Source organism: Varroa destructor, unplaced genomic scaffold (assembly GCF_002443255.2).
Source record: "Varroa destructor unplaced genomic scaffold, Vdes_3.0 BEIS01000003.1, whole genome shotgun sequence".
Taxonomy (NCBI): domain Eukaryota; kingdom Metazoa; phylum Arthropoda; class Arachnida; order Mesostigmata; family Varroidae; genus Varroa; species Varroa destructor.
In genome coordinates this window covers 40586258-40599933 of record NW_019211456.1, presented here as the reverse complement: position 1 = coordinate 40599933, position 13676 = coordinate 40586258, and the positions used below count along the sequence as shown (strand labels likewise).

Sequence of the window (13676 nt, the reverse complement as noted above, 5' to 3'; positions counted from 1 at the left end):
TTTATTATTATTATTATTATATGGGCTATTTTTATGGTTTGGGTGTTCACTTTTAATTCAAACAGAAGTTAGCCAAAATAGTGTTCTAGATACGTGTACGATTTATATACTTTATCTATACTCACTCTTGCTATAACTAGCGTTTTGAGAGTAGTATATGATCAGTGCACGACAGCCATAACTATTCTATGGCCTACTATTGCACAGCTCAGTCTATCACAATATTTTGCTTTGTAAAGCACTTCGAGCCTTCGTTTTGTTGCAGTGTTTATGAATTTAACACAATGAAGCGTTAGTACCTGTCGGTTTCCATTTCAAGCTTTCACTCTAAATAATACAAAAACAGGCTCATTCTTATTCCTTCTATCTATTTTAAATTCGTTTCTTAATACCGAAAATATAATTTAACCTAACCTTATTGTTTGTCTCGTCATTTTTTATATACTCGTCCTGTATAATATTTTGAATCGGTCATATTAATGCATGTCAAGTTAACAGAAATTTTTTTTCATTGCTTTCCAACATTTTCCAATTTCAACGTTATTAGCGCATCAAAGATTGCGGGCTCGATTTAAAAACATTCAATATGCTGACGCTTGAAATCACGTTTTTACTATCGTTTGTCATCCAATCATAGGATCAAGGAGCAGCCTTCACCTAAGGAAAAAAAGCCCTAGCAATTCTACATCATGTTGTCATCACCCATGTGTCATGAGTGGACTAGGCGTCATTTATTTAGTTCAGCTCATTTTTGAAATAAAATGTTCTTCGTGACAGAAACGCAATTTATTTACGCGCACCTACAGCGAAGCTGTGGCTATCGGTTACTATTCAACTGCTTCAGACCCTGTCTGTGGTTCAGGAGTTGTACGGAAAAGAGCATATTACCTTGCACTCAGTATCCGAAAAACACAATAGATTAGCTTTTATCGATCGTGACCATGGTTGCACGGCGCCTCACCTAGACAAGGTTATATGGTACAGTATGATCTGCATCACAGAATGATCGTAGCTGTAAAGATTCTAAAAGCAAATTCAACCGAAACAATCATTAGCCAAAAGGCGAAAACATTTGTAAATTAAGGTCTTTATAAATATCTGTTCGCTCACGTCCTGTACCTGCCAAAAAATAATTGATTAAGGCTCTGTGCCGCTCATCCTGTTATCTGACCTCAACCTTCTTAGGCATTATCAACTATGCTACTTTTTAAGGGATCCATTTGGGATAGATCGTTCGATTTTGTCTAATATGTTCCAATGATCGTCAAAACACTTTACAATAAATGCATCTCGATGAAAAATCATGCTTCGTTAAAGATACGTGAACAATAGTACGGAATCGTGGGTTTACCTAACATCAAAAGGCAAGCTTGCATTGATCCAGTTCGTCTCTCTTGAGATCTATCGAGTAGTTAGTTCTAAAGCATGTACAATATTTTTTTAATAATTATAAGTAATCTTTATAAGCTCTAACTATGATATAAGTCTGCAAAGCGTGAAACTAAACACTAAATACACATAATTTTATTAGAAATCTAGGTTTTTCTGCTAATTGAATTTGGTGGGTTTGTCGTCGTTAATTTCATTCGGCGTTTTTAACCCGTAAGTACGCGAAGAGAAAGAGAACTATGAGAGATCTGGATTGCACCATTCAGTTATACCAACTTCTTGTGTTTCCGTGCTTTTTGATTCTTGGCGAAGATCCCACCGTAGAAGCAAATATAGCCACCTGTTACAAAAAACTTGTTTGGCCTCCTAAATGAGTTCCTAATTGAAATTGAATTACGACAAGTTAAGAACCCAAGTGGAAGACGATCTGCTACAAATAGTCACTTAGCACTAACCTTGGAGTATCTGTAGCGTAATGTCTAATCTATTAATTCGTGCTATAGAAGCATAACGTTTCTTACACATTCCGTTTTGCACAGGATTTATAGCAAAGTATACATATAAGAGTACCCTAATTTTTTATGACCTATGAGCTTGTGGAATGACTTCTTGGCTATCTTAAACACCATCTCGATCAGCATCTCGAACATAGCCTTAATTCAGAGACGCTCGTGTCGTTCTGGACATCCAATTCCAGCTAAATAAGAGCATCCCGGGCGGGTCTGTCAATATGTAATAGTTGCCCTGGAAGCAGTAGCAAGTAGAATGAAAGATTCATTCTACACGTGTAGTATGTGATAGCTGCTCGTGGTGACGCGCTGTCCAAACTCAATTGTGCCGTAAAAATGAAACTGAAAATTTACTTTACTAAATGCGATCCCCTTATTTACGCTTGCCCTGTCTGAGTCTCCCTTCTCTTTGTCAGGAATTAGCGCTATGATTTTGACAGCGTCACAGTGTTAAAGCTTCGAAGGCCATCAAATCATCATCCAAATAATTTACACTGACTACGCTTAGCGTACGATGATCGTTGTATAGTAAACGAAGTTATTGCGTGGGATTAATAGTAGCGATAGTTTGTCTCTCGACGCGTACAGGTAGTTGTAGGTTCGGCCCATAGAAAAATCGTCCGATCTGACCGAAGGCTGGCGCTGTTGAGTATACGATCAAGCAAACCGGCCCTTGCTAAAGGATCAGTTTGGCATGCACTCTTTCGCGAAATACCTAGTTGATTGACAAGTATTGTATAACTAATTACCTGCTCCTCTTTTCGATCTGATAATGACCATCCCAAGTCAATTTACTCAATATAGCTAATTGTCATAAATTAGAATGTAAGGCCTGTCTTCTTTTTGGCATCATACAAACGTCGGTAGGACAAGCGAAACGTCACCGTAAACGGATGCAGTAATTGTTTTAGAAAATTTGTTGTTATCACAACGAGTACACGAAACAGCGATCGTCATACAGGCTTTATAGACGTTATAGAAAATGAAATAGATGACTGATGAATCGTACGGGTTGTTCCGTATGTTTAGGAAGATAACGTTGTCGAGAATTTGGAACAGTTAAGCGTTTGCTTTGCCTGGCTCAAAGCCTACATTTTTTCCAAAACAGACTAAAAGCACATTGTATCCTATTTAACTCGCTTTGTTGAGCTATATTACATAACTCCTTTGGAGGCTATATGTTATCGATTGGTTACCGTAATGATTAGACGATTGAAGTTACGATAAGGCGTATATATGTATGGCCACACAACAGGATATCTATCTCATTTAACAAATTTCGTTTAAAAAAATTGCGACTATACACACGACGATTGGGAAAATCGTAGCGGCTCTGCTTATCGAGGCGACACCATGTCGCTGATAAAATACGTTATATATCCTTGAATGTATAAAATTTCTAAGTTAATCTTTTTTCCAAACGATAACGTTTCCGCTGATCGGCACTAGATTCTGTACGCCAGAAGGCTGGTTGATACAACTTGTAGCCTTGTATTCGTCACTGCTCGTAGGGAAGTATTCGAAGCCACCTGGAGTCGTATCTGTTGCCTCATTTTGAAAAAAGGCGGTGTAATGACGAGTTGGTGGAAAATTCCAAATGGCGCATATCTGTATTCGCATAGAAGATCAGGTAGAAGACAGAGAGGTTGTGCAAGAAATAACCATGGCTGTCGATCCATTAGGAAGGCAGTTTGTGGATTTGAGACGACGCTGGATCACCTTTTACGAGTAGTTCAAAATCCTGAAAACAGTAGGTGCTAGTATTTCCAGAGAGTTTGCGTCAACATATATCTGTTTGCATCCCATCTTTATTCTATCTCAAAGAATCACCTAGGCGGTACGCCTCGCCCTATATACAAGAATGATGCAAACTGCACAGATGCGTATGGGCTTGCGAAAGAGCTCACCGTAAACGTGCCGGATAGTTGGTATCACAGCCATCGAATGCAGCCATCGATTGGATAATGGCATTTTTAACATGGCGTTGGTGATAACGGTAAATAAATGTTGATCCACGTATCGGGTACAGACCGGCAAATGAGTACAAATACCTCTTCTCATCATCTCGAGCATCGCACACTGGAAACGGTTAAGAACTTTTATTACATTTAGATTCAAACTAATCTGCCCGTGACTGATTCAGTTTTCCACAACGTTTATATAGCATTAAGGATGCTGAGCGTCGCTTCTGAAATTTATCATCACGATAAATAATTTTAATCACGCTTATAACGACGATTAATATCTTTATTAGTGTTATCTGAAGACCATGAAAATCTTTCGAGCAAAAAATTTCTTTTTTCGCTTTTACTATAAATTATCTATCGTCAGATTCTATCTAGATGTAACACACGTTTGTTTATTCGTTGGCTGGAAACATTTTTAACAATGTATTCTTTTTATAGTTGTTTTATATATCTATATTATCTAACAGTATCCTTTAAAGCGATCTTGATTTGAAGAAGACGCCCAAAGCAGTCTTGCGGTCAATAAATTTTTATGTAATAAAATTCATGTTGGGGAGATATATAATCTTTTGTTGGCAATGGAAAGCAAGACGAGCTTGTCGCATCGGGTATTTTTAACGCTGCCGACACACGGTACAAGCGCTTTTTAGATAGGGGCCCTTCTTGAAGCTACTAGAAGCTATGGGGTTCGTGTATAGTCGCTTCTTAGAGTTATTAAGGCAAATAATGTACATTTCACTGGTGTCGGTGTGTGTTTGTATACGCGATTTATCGATTAGATTACATTTCAGTTAATTTTAGCGTTAGTTAACGTTATAAACGAGATAAAAAAAAACCATGCTACATATAGATTTCCTAATTGCCTCCTAGCAAGTATAATTCTACCACGGAAATAGTGTCACATGATAATTTTTCTCAGTTTGTAGTAGAATGGTTATTGCCGGGCGTCCTTACGATACAGAAACATAATACACAAATTTCAGTCGACAATGTATGTCTTGGTATGCGTAATATTGCTAAATTAGCCCATACTTTATTATTAGGTTTAATTTAACAATATATGCTGACGCGTTACGTAATTTAGTATACATTGAGGTTACGCATTGCCACCTTTACGTCGGGGTTGTCGTTTACTGGTCATATTGACGGTAGCGGTGGCGCCGACGGGAATGGAGTACATTTCCAGGGGGGCGGGGGGGAGGGGGTAAAGGCCATCACGGCCGAGACTTAGGCCATTACGGCGGAGCTCACTAAGGTGGTTCGCGTGTAGCTGACGGCAGTCGTCACGGAGGCCACGAAAGCTAAGGATCCCACAACCATATTAGTTCAAATATGTTGTACGTCCTGTACAGCATATTGGAACTAATATGGCCACAGTCAAAGCTCGAACAAACGCAGAGTGCAGAGCCACTGTGTTATCAAGGTAGCAGCAAGAAGCGTAGGGTCGAGTGTTATGCCGATCAAGCCGAATTTCAGGTTAGATTCATGACAGACGAACTGGGAACCGAGTCGGAGAATCCTGCAGACCCTGTGTTCGACTCTTCGGCCATTACAGGAGAACAGGCTGCACTGCCTGCCTGATTCAAGGTCTAAAGCGTCGTTTGAAACTATGGTTCTACATGTTGTTCTTAATACTAGTTTTTCCCGCCTAACGGAACATTGTGGCGAAACGTGTCAAAAATACAACTGTTTTGTTTGCTCCAGCGAGCATGCCATTGTGGAAAATCTGAAGTCTCGATTCTTCATATTCCGCAAGTGCTGAAGAACTCTTTGCCGCAGGCTTCGAATGTAGGTATATTTCGCCCAGAGTGCTTTGTAACTTCTGAATGGGCTCTTCGAACTGAATATGGTTCCACTTAAGGAACTGCAGATGGCAGGACTATGATGCTATTCAGTATGCGGTGTTGAGTGCCGCACAAAGGATTCAGGGGTAAGATGAAATTTGCCAGGGTACTCTCCACTAAGCAGAAACAGGCGACACTCTTCCGGCCTTCCTGTGTAAAGCGCTCGCGCATGGCTGAATACCCAGCAGACTTCGGAGTAAGTAATCAGCTTGACCAAGTTACTTCCTAATAGTTAATACAGCTTATATAACGATACCAGGAAATTTACGGAAGATATTGTTATGGAGTTGAATTGGGTTAGCAATGCATGTATCAATTAAACTGTAATAATTGTTGGTAGACGTGATTCCATGACGTGTTAAGTTAGACGTGTCGCAGACCCTACGTTCTGCTGTAAGTTTTACATTGCGTATATTTTTATATTACTATAGGTATTGGTCGAAACATCTGATTTAGTTAACTGTAACAATGAACACTTAATTAGCAATACGCTTTGAGTTGTTAATAAAATATTCTCCATAAACAATGTCATAGTGATGCTGTAGAATAACGATGAGATATGTTTGGATGGCGGAAAGTGCCACTTTTATTGTGATTCATATTATGGAATAAATGACGACAACTTACGAAAAAAACACTAAGCCGTTGAATTTCTCCATAGCGTTTCTTTTTTTTTTAGGGTACTCTCAGCAATTTTTTTTTTTTTTGCACGCAAGTCTTCGGAATCGTCGCTTTTTGATGTAGGATCGAGCACTTGTTTCGGTTTGAATCTAATTAGGTAGTAGGCACGTGACAATTTTTACAGTTTTGTATTTGTCGTTTTGTTAATGAAGTAAATTATTATAATATTCTTTTACTGAATATATGTGTATATTCAAATTAAATAGTTATAGAGTGGCTGTTTGTCATTAATCACCACAGATATCGCAATTAGCTTTCACCTGCATATGGCCTTTTTATTGATGTGCATTATATAGATTTAAAGTTAAGATCAGCCCATTTATGAGGTAATGATCTTCACTTCGGGGACATTGGGAATCATGTCATTACCTCTTTTACACCTGGTAGCCGTCGGAAACGTTTTCCATCGGAGTGGATAAACGCATTCGCTCTAGGTAATATTTTTATTCTTAAATTGATTGAATGGCAGATTTTGCTACAGAAATATGTCAAATCAATTGCCGACATAAAATTTTAGTTGGTACATGTACTATCAATTCGCTTTTTTTTTTTAATATCAATAAGAGATGCGACACAAGATGGACCTCAAAGTTCATAAAAAATTGATAAATTTCACCGATAAAAGTAGAGATATGGCCACGAACTAAATATTGAGGGTTAGCCGTCAATTGGAATAACTCATTTCCTATCCAGGCGTGTTTAACGACATACCTCGCTAACTTCGCTGAAGGCCCTGGTCAAAGCAATGAAACCACCTGACAATATCTTATTGATTTTGTAATGCGTAAGTACGCTACATGTTTGACGTGATGCAATTATAGTTGCAATACCTAACGTATTTGTCTACGTAATAATGTACGTTTCGAAAAAACGCTTTAAGAATCTGACATGTTCCTGTTACGCTCGTCTCAAACGAGGGATAGGTGTCAGCGATGACAGCCTTTGAAAGCAGAAAATATCTTTTTCTATATTCTAGATGAATTTTTAGTCTGTGCTGGTTTCTGAATAGTTTCGCAAAATCCTTCTTCTATATGTTATCTAGTATCATTGTGTCGACCAGTGTGGGGTTCTGTGGGGTCATAACGTTGCGCCATAATACTAACATTTTTAGAAGTTCCATTTCACCCTTATTTCAAACTCCACATACACTCGTAAGGTGCTTGCGACAAAGCCAATGATAATTAACTCGGAGTCGTGCGGCATATTTAAATATGTATCGTAAACGACGAGCTTCTTGTAGCAACCAGTTTCTACTCGTATCGATCGTGTGCGGTAGTCAGCTTTATGCCTAATTGCTATTCTATCCATTTTGGAGAGACATGAAGTAGTGATATTTATGTGATCACTGTTATACGTACGGCACATCGTAAACGCCTTTTCAGTCTTCTCGAAGAGTAGGAATGCTGCGGGTGAGCCAGAATACATAGAAGCACCTCGTCGCCCTAATGGCTATCTCGTTCGCAACTTTAACCTTTCACTTGTTACATTTCGTAGCACTCTTGCAGTAAAGGGTCTGTATCGCGCCTTGTCAAGGATAATAGCCTGTGTCCTCATTATGCATTCTTAGGAAAGGTTGCGCATGTTTCGGCAGCAGTGTTACGCGCTCCGTCTATCTCCGCAACTCAATCAACAAGCAGCTTGTCCTCCTAAAAAGTTTGGCCTGCTAGCAGAAACGATTGCTATGCCTATTTTAGTTCAAGAATTGCGCATGACCGTTACAGCACTGTTTCATTAAATGCTGAACGAAAACTGCCCTTTTTAGTGTCGTGTTTGGCACTCTGATCGTCCCCCTATCAAGCTCCTTGATCTCCGCAGTGAGTCCTTTTCGCGATGCTGTGACAAAGTAGAAAAGCGCCGTCAGGACAAGCAGAAAAATAGTCGCCACGCAAATAGAAAAACGGTGATATTTAATAGGAAATGTGATATAAATCAGGCGCTTAGCAACTGAAAAGACAAATTCTACAACTGACATTTTTCCCTTTTCCTATAAAAATATAAATGCATAACTGTAATCGGCGTCAGCGATAGCGTAGACAGAGAATAATCAACGCAACAAAGCGAAATATATAGGACACATTTGTCATCGTTTAACGAATGGCCTTGCTCTGTTTTTGGACCAGCTCAATATTGTAATGCATTATTATATAAACCTATATACCCTTATCTACTATTCGCTATGCTATCTGGTAAGCAGCAGTTTTACACTGAATATGTGTTTCAGGCCACGGAACGAAATAGCATCGAAGTGCATCAATGCACCTTCAATGTGTTCCTATTAGGACCGTACCTATTAGTACATTAAGCAGTACTTACACCTTGAGCTAGATTGACTATAAACTTACATTATCGAAAATAGAAGTTTCCTAACATTGGTGGCTAACTTCATTCACCGAGGATTGAGTACAAGGTAGAATTATTTTACTGTTAGTAGTTACTGTTAGTAGGCAACAAATGCGTTATATCCATGTATTGTATTATCGCTCTTCACGCTTAGGAGGAAGGCTATGCGCTCCATTGTAAAATGGAAGACTACATTTCACCGACGAGCGAAATGATGTCTATACATGGTTTATAATAGCATAGTTAGCTTTCATAATTTAAGTCAATGTGGCCTAAGAAAAGATAGGTCCTTTCAGATAGAAAGCAGGTGGAAGAAATTAATTGAGGTTTAGGAAAAGTTGTCACAAATCAATCGTCTCTATCAGGATGGCAGTGGTGAAATAGTTTAGTTAAACTGATACGCTCTCATTTAGGGCAATTGATGTCGGTAAAAAAAGCGTCGCTTATTTTATCGTCTATCTGTCATCATATATCTGGCCATTTCATGAAGTCTGCTAAAGAAAAAAGACTGGTACACAGGTAGGATCACCTATGGACGACAGAAGGAAGCGCAGAACATGTCAAACGGGTTTATTTTCACGCGACAAAAAAAAGGAAACCCGCAGTGAAATTGTGCAACATACGTGCACTGCTTCACATGTTTAGCCTAGCGCTCGCAAATATATGTACATATTGTATGACATATTTAGGACTATAATTCAGGTATTTTCGGATAATAGAAGAGTAACTAGTGGTAAGATATAGTAAAGCTACAATTATAGATAGAGTTATGCAGTAACGTCTTGAATGCACACCTGCCAATGGCTGTTTTCATAATAGTCGATGTTTTATTTACGTCACACACGAAGTGCAGTTGTATGCATGAATCATATGGCGATTCCCTTATTCAATTCAATGTAGCACAATTTTTCCGGTTCATATTTATCCTTCCTCCAATCGCACCTCCATACGGCTCACGACACAGTTTTTTACATCAAATGCGTTCCACTCTGGTGGCTTCCTTACTGTCAAGCACAACTTGAAGCCATATCTTTCACGATGCCCGATGTTGTCCTAAAACTCGTACTCGATCAGAAGATGGGCCTGCTTGCATCGCCACTGCCACCAACCCCCTCTGTTCTGGCCCAGCTCCCGACAAACACTCGTATTGATGCCCACCACAGCCATCATGAAAGTGAGCTCCGCAGTGATTCTCGTCAGATACTCGGGTGAGGAGTGGAAAGAGGAATAGCGATATCGCGAGCCGAATAACGATGATACGTTTCCAATGAACTAATATGCACCTCCTCAAAGGAGGCGGAACTGGTGTGGGACCTTATCCAGCGCTGTCCATGAATTTTTCTTTAAATTCAGTTGTCTGGCTGACGACTCGCTATAGGCCACGTCAATGCCGTACAAACCAGCGACGTATACATCGACGTAGCATGGATTTTTATCGAACAACGCGGAGTATCAGAAAGATTGTTGTTTGTTTGCATCATCGCCTTTTCCGAGCTCGCGACACTGTGGCAGCTCTAATAAGATGTAGACTGTAGGACATTGAATAAGCGAGCGGCCCTTACAGATCTTTTAAATTGTAATAAAGGAATCCAATATTGCGGATTTGACTAATAAATCTGCGTGGAGATATTTTGTATCTAAAATGGTCTTCTAGGTTTTATGGGGTTTGAAGTCGCTTAGCTTGAATATAATAAACGTGCATACATGCATATTCATGTAAGGGCCTTTACAGGACAATGTTAGTAGCATGTAATGCAGGATATGAATTTTACAGTAGAGCGATAACTCGCCGCTCTTTGTTGCTTTTGATCGGTGCATAGCGTACCCAATATCCCCACTTTTGTGCATACTCAGTTAAATGTAAGTGGCCTCGAATGTCGTCCGGCAAGAGCTCTTCTTTTCAGTTCATTCATAAGGCGACCAGTGACAGCTTTCTCTGGGTAGCAGCTGAAGAGGATCACCGTCGGCCTCGAGCCATCCCCCTCATCGGAGTGCATTTTCCAGGCCTAAACAGCCTTTTCAAACTGCCCGTACATTGCACAGTCCCCCCACAACGGATTCGGTTAGTGTTAGATCTCGGTAACTGACTGTTGAACACTATCTGTTGTAGAACAGGTGTAAAAAATGTACTTTTTTTTTTCCATTTGACAAGGTCCATTTTTGAATTATTGCTTTGATAAAAATCTTACTTTTCCTTTTTAACACAAGCAATGCACTCTTATATAGGACGCCACGCGCTTTCGAATGGAACGCCATATTGAAAGAAAGTACTAGGGCAAAGGCGAGCGTTTGGAGAAAAAATGTCGAGACTTACTGGCCAACACTATAAGAAGCAGTGTTCAATTCTTGCGTGCTTATCAAAGAAATGAACTGTTCGTTCATTAAGAGGTCACTATTGAAAGCAAATGGCCCCACCCGGAGAAGTTTACCATCTAAGCAGAATAGCTTTTAAATAGGGATGACTGTGAACGGCGTTGTGCGGATCCATTAATACAATCAGCGCAAAAATATCAAACGTCTACCTACATGACTTCTGCTGGTGAGAAGCGAAGTATATAATGCTATATAATGACAAAACTTTGTTTAGATTTATCCAAATACCGCATGCAGCTCGAAGAAGTCGATTTAAAAAAAAATTTAATTAACCAAATAATATTTGTAATCAAGTTGACTAAGTTAACTTTCATTGGTTGTCAATTTAGTATTTCACATACATGTCTGTGCATCCACGGGTTCTCGTTATAGACCGTAAACCTCTGCCGGCGAGAGCCACTTGTTTCGGGAGTGCTAAATATCACTAGCCGCTTTCAAAGGTATCCAGATATCCAGGACTGTTAAAAAGTAACCTGTCGTTAAACGATGCGAAATCTGTCACTCTCATGAAATTCGGGCTGAGATTACGTTGGCATTTGAGCTATGTCAATTCAAGGTTACGGTTGCTCTTTTCATAACAACGAAGATCCTGGTATAGATACGAAGCAATGCAGGATAGGCAAACTCCATGTGTTGGAGTATCTCTCATTTGCTGAGAGAGGACCGGAAGTATATCACGATTACTGTTGCCTAGTTTGATCGTAAATTTCATTGACAATCCAGGACACAATGTTCCCCTTTCGGCCGTACTTCGACTTGATGACTTTTAATAAGGTGTGATGCGGCCATGTATTGTTCGGTCAGGTTCTTATTGTTGCCAAGATCAAAAAGTCAGACAATGCCTATAGCTCAGTCCACGATGAACAACGCTAGTGGTAAGAGTACTCAAACGGTCACAGACTCTCTCGTAAGAGGGGGGCTCTCGGTAGTACATAGTAAGCTAAACATGCGTGTGATGTAATATAGAGTTTAACGTAGTGGTTGCGGCCCGCTATAGTATAACATTGGAAGCCGCCGGGTGGAGACAGAGGTATTACTTAGACAAATGTTGAGTGTCCCTTTTCCTTCTGAAGATACCCCTACGCTTATTTAATATTTCTTGAAGACTACACATGGCAGGGCTTTGCAACAAATTCTTCCTGAAGGTATTATAACATTATGGCATTAAGCCAATTACGAGAGCTCTACGTGATGGAGTAAGCTCCTTTTTTTCTCAGTGGCGGAGTAGGACGCATCACCCACAATCATATCGGGATTCGATCCCCGAATAATGCTCACCGACTTTTCGCGACTGAAGATGTTGGTATTACTATTGTGGAGCTTTACTTCGTTCACGTTTGGAAAATTACCGACAAATCCACATTCGTAAGTTAAGGAACTACAATGTATCTAATTATTGGCATACGCCACCTTTATCGAAGCCGGAAGAACGTATCGAAAGTGCGTCTTCTTTTCCTTTCGAAATAAGTCGAATATATCAAGAAAGCCTTTAAATGCTTTATGGAATTACTCAGATCACCATCGAGAAACCATTTTAGTATCTGTTTGAACATACGACATACTAACTCATTAATCGCATTACGTTACCGCTACTCGAACTAGTATACCTGAAAAAAAAAATACAAACCAGTTCGTCTGCTAGCTGTCGCTTATTTCCTGATCTGTTTTTGGCTCTACGCATACGCTCAACAGCCACGACTCGATTCATTGTAACCTACTTTCCTTGTTTACTATGACGCTAGCACGAGGTTTTTCCAACATCTCTAAACAACCATTGCTGCACCATTACGGGCTACCCATAGGCTAGCGGAAAGCACTTTGCATTCCAGACATTTGACCATTTAGAACCGCAGTCTATCACAGCAAAACCGTCGTCTCATGACGCATCGCTTGAACGATGCTCTCGCATTTTGTCGAATCTCCTGCAGCCTGCCCACTTTTGGCACACACCATCGTCCCCAACTGTCACTGCATGCCATGTTCCAACAAACTAACAAGGCACCAAAAATAACTATACAAATCGCAACCGCCCGCTACTACCACTGTTTCCAAAATGGTCGATTTACCCGGCCAGCTCCATTTGTCAGCTCGCCTGCCTCTCTGTAATCACAGCGCAGACGGGAGCAGAAGTAGTCACCTCCTTCTTTCATCCATTTGCTTTCGCTCCTCTCTTGTAATGTCTTTCTTGTAACCTTTCTTTAAGAAGGCTTTTGTTTGCGCTGATTCCTTCCATCCTATCATGTCTGCGCGGTACCGTCACCCAGTCAATGAATTCCCCTCGATTGCTCGACAAGGACGAAATGGCAACGATGTGATGCGTCACCTAAAGACCGAGAACCAAGTACGGCTATAAACGAAAGAAGATTTCGTCGAAAGCTCACGGTAATAGTTTTGGTAGCGGCAGCGGTGATGAAGAACCGGTCGATTCTTTGCGAAGTCGCTCTATACAAGCGTGAGGGTCCAGCAGTGGCGACTCGGATGTACGATGATAGGGATAACAATATATCACTTCTTGTTAACGGCGAGGAGTAGAGCGCGTAGTCTGTGCCGTGTAGCGGTCGGTATAGAAGTCA

The 13676-nt window shown here is 40.2% G+C and overlaps 1 long non-coding RNA gene across 1 annotated transcript; it reads right to left on the bottom strand.

Annotated features, from left to right (window-relative positions):
- Nucleotides 1–680: 680 nt before the first annotated feature.
- Nucleotides 681–13294, bottom strand: LOC147756945 (uncharacterized). Its single transcript, XR_015323804.1, has 3 exons — nucleotides 12731–13294; nucleotides 3806–3977; nucleotides 681–3639 (listed from the first exon to the last, which is right to left on the bottom strand). It is a non-coding gene; the product is annotated as an uncharacterized LOC147756945 (long non-coding RNA).
- Nucleotides 13295–13676: the final 382 nt, after the last annotated feature.